Source organism: Phocoena phocoena, chromosome 2 (assembly GCF_963924675.1).
Source record: "Phocoena phocoena chromosome 2, mPhoPho1.1, whole genome shotgun sequence".
Lineage (NCBI taxonomy): Eukaryota > Metazoa > Chordata > Mammalia > Artiodactyla > Phocoenidae > Phocoena > Phocoena phocoena.
The window spans coordinates 134,778,660-134,784,736 of record NC_089220.1 but is presented as its reverse complement, the minus strand read 5'-3'; the positions used below and the strand labels follow the sequence as shown (position 1 = coordinate 134,784,736).

The window sequence follows — 6,077 nt, the reverse complement described above, 5'->3', positions numbered from 1 at the left end:
GGTATTGTATCCAAAGCCTCTTGGATAGCGCTCATACATCACAGGCACTGAGCACAAGGTTATTATTACCATGGCCTTCTTCATTATCAAGGTTGTTAGGGCACAGTTTCAAGGAGGTAGGACAAATGGATGTCACTGCTATTTTGAAAAAGAATTGTCAACATTTATAGGAGCACTTGTCTAAATGCTGTTCTATATGTATTAACTCAACAACACTGTGAGGTAGGTACTATTCTCATCTCTATTTTATAGATTAGGAAATTAAGGCACAAACACAGTCACACAGCTAAACAGTGGTGGAAACGGGATGCCGCCTTAGGAGGTCTAGATCTAGATCTAGAACTTGTGCACTGAGCCACTGACTGTGTCAACCTCCTTCCAGGGCATAAATCCAGTCAACTTGGTTCACTGTATTAAGAAAGAGAAGGGAAATGGTGAACCTAGAGAGCAGGGCAGAATAAAGTGATTCATACTGCTGAAGGAAAGGAGGCACAGAAGCCAATCAAACGTTTTCACTTTGGCTTAGTGTTTTACCAGAAATGTGCATAGAATTTTTCGTTCTCCATAGTTAGCACTGAGTATAATATAATACAATATAATACAATATAAATAATGTAATATAATATAATATGTGTGCATATATAGTATTTTAAATATTATTTGCACTTGCTTTTATTTGATGCTCTAGGAAGATAGACTATGTTTGTTGGCTTTGAGTAATCTTATTTCCTTCTCTGTTTCTTTGATATATATATATATATATATATATATATATATATATATATATATATATGGCACGTATATATATTAGTCAAAAGACTTGGGTGCAAATCCAGGCTCTACCATTACTAGTTGAATGACCATAGGCAAGTTATTTAAATAACTTGAGACTTGATTTCCTCATTCATAAGAAAAGGATGACAAGAATATTGCAAGATCTTGCAAGGTTCAAATGAGGTAACTGTGAAAGTGCTTTGTAAAACCACTTGCTTGTTATTATATAATGGCAGGGGTAGTGTCTTTCTCATTTGTATACTCTTCATCTCCCAGCAGTACCTTGTGTTCAGGAGACAATTTTATAGATATTTGCTGAATTATTGAGTAGGGGGAAAAGGAAGCAAACAGCAAACGTTTTACGTCATATATAATGTGATGTAATTTTTTTGTTTTTTGTTGCACCACATGGCGTGCAGAATCCTGGTTCTCTGACCAGGGATCGAACCCTCACCCCTTGCGATGGAAGCATGGAGTCTTAACCAATGGACTGTCAGGGAAGTCCCCCTTTGCCATGTATTTATTGCAGGTGTTCTTTGTGCCAGGCATTGTGCTGCAGGAGTGTCCTCAGGTGTGCTTGAACTCCAGAAGCATAGGCTTAGAGCATAGATAAGTTGTAGTACTCCTTCAATCTGCATTCAAGGAGGGTCTGCCTTCTCCAGTATATTGACTTTCCTAGTTCCTTTGGAAGGTGAACTCTCATTGAGATGCCATTAAACATCTGAATATACATTTAAGCGTCCATGTTCTTATTGAATACACATCAAGAAACCATCTGATGACTTGTGTTCTGATTCACGTGTTTTACACGCTTGAGTATTTTGGTCAGTGTGGTAATGTTACTCATTATAAATTAATAAACTGATATTCTGATTGACTCACCAGTCTGCAAATTGTGTTAATGTGAGATCACTTCTGAGAAATGATGACATTCTTTCTGATTCTTTTTTTTCTTTTTTGGAGCAAATAATTTTTATTATTATTATTTTTCTTTTACAAATGCACCGAAGAGCCATGCAATGCTGCCAGCATCGGATGCAATCCTGGGCCACAAGTCTGCACATTCCCTTGCAACTGGTCCTGTGATGGCAGAACCTTTCATCTCGCCTTTATTGTTTACTATGACCCCCGCATTATCTTCAAAATAAAGAAACATACCACCTTTTCTCCGGTATCACTTTCCTTGTCGAATTACCACTGCTGGATGTACCTTCTTTCTGAGCTCTGGTTTGCCTTTCTTGACTGTGGCCATCATCATGTCACTCACACCAGCAGCAGGAAGTCTACTCAGTCGTCCCTTGATCCCCTTCACAGAGATGATATACAGATTTTTGGCTCCTGTGTTGTCAGCACAATTGATCATGGCTCCAACCGGAAGACCCAAGGAAATCTGGAATTTTGCACCAGAGGACCCACCACATCCTCGCTTCGACATCTTGAACGCCCTCTTTCTGATTCTTGATGTACAAATTACTTGCCTAAGGAATAGCCTCCGGAATTTGTTGAGTTTACCAAAATAATGTTACCTTTTGAGTTCTACTGGTGCCTGGTTGGTTTGCATGGACTTTCTTTGAAAATACAGTATAATCAAATTTCCAGACAAGTCACAGTTCCTACAACGGGTAAAGAAAAATAAAGAACCAATACTGTTCTTAGATTTGAAAATATTAGCAATAGTGGTTCTATTCTCACTGGACATTTTGAGATTCATTCACAACACTTTGAGTTTCACCCATGCTGATGTACTTAGCTCTGATTCATTCTGTTTTCTCTGCTGTACATATTCATATAGCAGAATGAACTTATGAATATACCACAATTTTTCATGTACCCATTCTATTGTTAGTAGACATTCTGTTGCTTTCAGTTGACTTGCTTTTACAAAACATGCTGCTTGAACACTCTTGATCATGCCTCTCAGTGCACGTGTGGATTCAAAGGTTTCTTTAAAAAATCTAGGTTTGAAACCGCTGTGCCAGATTGGATACAAATATTCAAATTTACTAGGTTATTTTCAAGTGTTTATACCATTCTTAGTGGATTTTGAGGCCAAAAATGAATCAATAAATGCTACAATTCATAGTAAGTTAGTAAACATGAAGTTTACAAAAGAAACTTTTGAACAGGTTTTCAGGCAAAAATGATGGGAAGCTCTGTAATTTAGGACAAATAGAATCTGTATTTTATTGATTTTGTACAAGTAAAACAAGATGGTTTCAAAAAGGAGGTAGAACGATGAACATCTGAGAGTTGAATTTCAATGAATTGTTAATTCATTTGCCTCTAGTCTAGATGGTCTGTTAAGAATTTTTCCCACAGCGACATAAAACTATTGAAGCTTTCATATCATTTTCTTGCAAAGCACAAGACCTCTTATAAACCAAGTTTTCTTCCCCCTGAAAAAAAATTGCCAAAAAAAAGCTTTTCTTATGAAATTGATAAATTTTATCACAGGGATCAAAACTATAGAGGAACCATTCAGAGGAATACTCTTCAAATAAAAAGACGTACAAGTACACTATTGCTAAAGAGCTTGAAAAACGTCCTGAGAGTTAACGACAAGCATGATGTTCTGCAGGACCCAGAAAGGGATGCTGACAGGCTGAGTGTATTATGACAATGTTGGATGCCGAATAATATCAACAGTGTACAACGTGGAAGAACCATTGCCACTGCCTGGGAATTGTGGGAGACACCTGACTTTACATATGGATATAGCCACTGAGGTTCCGTTTCCTGGAGCCATTGCAAAAAATTACAACAACCTGTTCTGGAAACCAGAAGTCCAAAATCAGCTTTACTGGGCTGAAATCAAGGTTTGGCAGGGTCACACTCCCTCCAGAGGTATTAGGGGAGGTCTATTTCTTGGCTCTTCCAGCTTGTGGTGGCTGGTCTGTGACTTAAAACCATTGATGTTTTTGCATCATTTTCAAGCAACTCATGCTTTCTTTGGCCTCTAACTGCATCACTCCAATCTCTGCTGCTGTCCTGCGATGGAGCTGGTGTACCAATTTATGAATATGTGGATTAGGACCTACTGAATGTGGAGGCACAAACCACCCACAAGCACCCCAGCTCCCACTTTGGGGAAGTGAAACCCACATCCACATCAAGAAAGTAGAGTCACAAGATGAATCACAGATCTCAGAAGCAAGGGGACGCAATGAGCCAGGGGGAGAGCAGCCCATCTCTGGTCCTGAGCAAGCAGGAGGTAGAAAGCAGGGTAGCAAGGACCTATTACCTATAAGGTGGTTGGGGTGGAGGTCACTGACTTTTCTGGTGTTTACCTCTAAGTGGGAAAAGTAAAATGGAAACTTGTGGCGGGAATCCTAAACTCAAGTCCTTACCTAAATGTCCATAATCTAGGTGTGCACAGGGTTATCATATTGTAAAATGCCTAGGCAACAACTCAGAAAAACAAAAGTTGTTTTTCTCATCATATGTCCTCACATAGCCTTTTCTTCTGTGTGTGATCAACTTTATGTCTGCCTTCCTCTTATAAGATTACATGTGATGGAGTTTAGGACCCAAGTGGACTACCCAGAATAATCGCCTCATCTCAAGATCCCTAATTTAATCACATCTCAAAAACTTTACCAGGTAACATTCACAGTTTTCAGGGATTAGGGCCTGATACCTTCGGGGGCCACCCTTCAGCCCACTCCAGGGGCAGAGCGGGAGTTACCAAGATGTATGTATGAAGAACTGCATGATGACTTTTTATTTTGTTTATCACTGAGATTTCATGTTGCAAGAAGAAAGATTTTTTTTTTTTTTTTTTTTTTTTTTTTTTTTTTGCGGTACGCGGGCCTCTCACTGTTGTGGCCTCTCCCGTTGCGGAGCACAGGCTCCGGATGCGCAGGCTCAGCGGCCATGGCTCACGGGCCCAGCCGCTCTGCGTCATGTAGGATCTTCTCGGACCGGGGCACGAACCCGCGTCCCCTGCATCGGCAGGCGGACTCTCAACCACTGCGCCACCAGGGAAGCCCAAGAAGAAAGATTTTTAAAAATTTAATCAATAACACTTTGTGGGCGTAATGTAGACTTAAGTAGGGTTATTGGGAAAAATATTGATGGAGCACCAGATAATTTACAATGAGAAAGAGCTTTGTCACATGAATCAAAGAGGTGGCTCGTGTGTGTCAAACAACGAAATGCTTTCTCACAAAGAATAGTTGTACTTTTACTCTTAATCTTCATTTGGCATTGAAGGAAGTATTGAAGATTGTGCATAAGAACAAATCGGGGTCTCTGTGTGCACATCTTTTCATGCTGACAGGAGAAACACATAGTTAGGGCGACACTGCTCTCCTCCAGTGAGGGCACTGTTCTGGAATGTGGGAATGGTACATTTTTGTCTTTGAAATGGGGAATGAAATTAAAATAATTTTTTTTCGTAATGCCATTTACACCTAAATTCATAAATCTCAGTATCTTGAATAGTGAAAACCAGGGATCTAAACTCTCATGTTATAGGCAAAATATTTCTATGATGAACTCTCAGGACGAGATAGCAGGATTTCTTAAGCTGAACTGTTGTGTGAAGAGTTTGATTGCTGGGAGTTTGTTTACCAATAGTTAATGGTTTTCTTCTCTTGTTAGAGAAACACACGAAGAAAAACACAATATAATGTTGGAGATACACACACACACACACACACACACACACACACACACACACACATATATGTATCCATATCCACATTTGGGCACTGCAGCAGACCATGAAACAATACTTTCTAGAGCTATGGTCAATAAAGAAGTGAAAAAGTCATCTTCCAAGCAGAAATATTTACCCTTTGGCTTTCGATTGTGATTGCTGGTCAACATAGTGTTCAACAGGGCAGTGAAAATAGTATTCAGTGAGAAACCACTTCATGTTCTGATAAAAATTTAATTTAATTTTTAAATTTTTAAAACCACTTTATGAAGCTATGATTGACACATAAAAAGCTCTATATATTTAAGGTATACAAATCTGTGAGTTTGAAGATAAGCATACACCTGTGAAACCATCATTTCCATTAAAGTCATAAATATCCATTACCACCCAAAGGGGAAACCACTTCATTTTCTATTTGATTTTCCAAACTTGTATAAAAGAGGTGTCCAATATTTACTGCCATTCCTGACCACCTGAACTCTGTGCTCGATAACTCTGTGTTTAGTAAAAATACAGAGGAAGGTAAACCATATGAGGAGGAAAGACAAGATGTATAATCTGACCTGTGGCCCAAACTATAGGACACTGAGCCAGATGGAGGGATGTTGGTGAAAGATTGCAAAGGGTGTCATTTCTATAG

At 39.1% G+C, this 6,077-nt stretch overlaps 1 pseudogene; it reads right to left on the bottom strand.

Annotated features, from left to right (window-relative positions):
• Positions 1-1,756: 1,756 nt before the first annotated feature.
• Positions 1,757-2,209, bottom strand: LOC136118519 (large ribosomal subunit protein uL14-like; annotated as a pseudogene).
• Between the last annotated feature and the right edge of the window lie 3,868 nt (positions 2,210-6,077).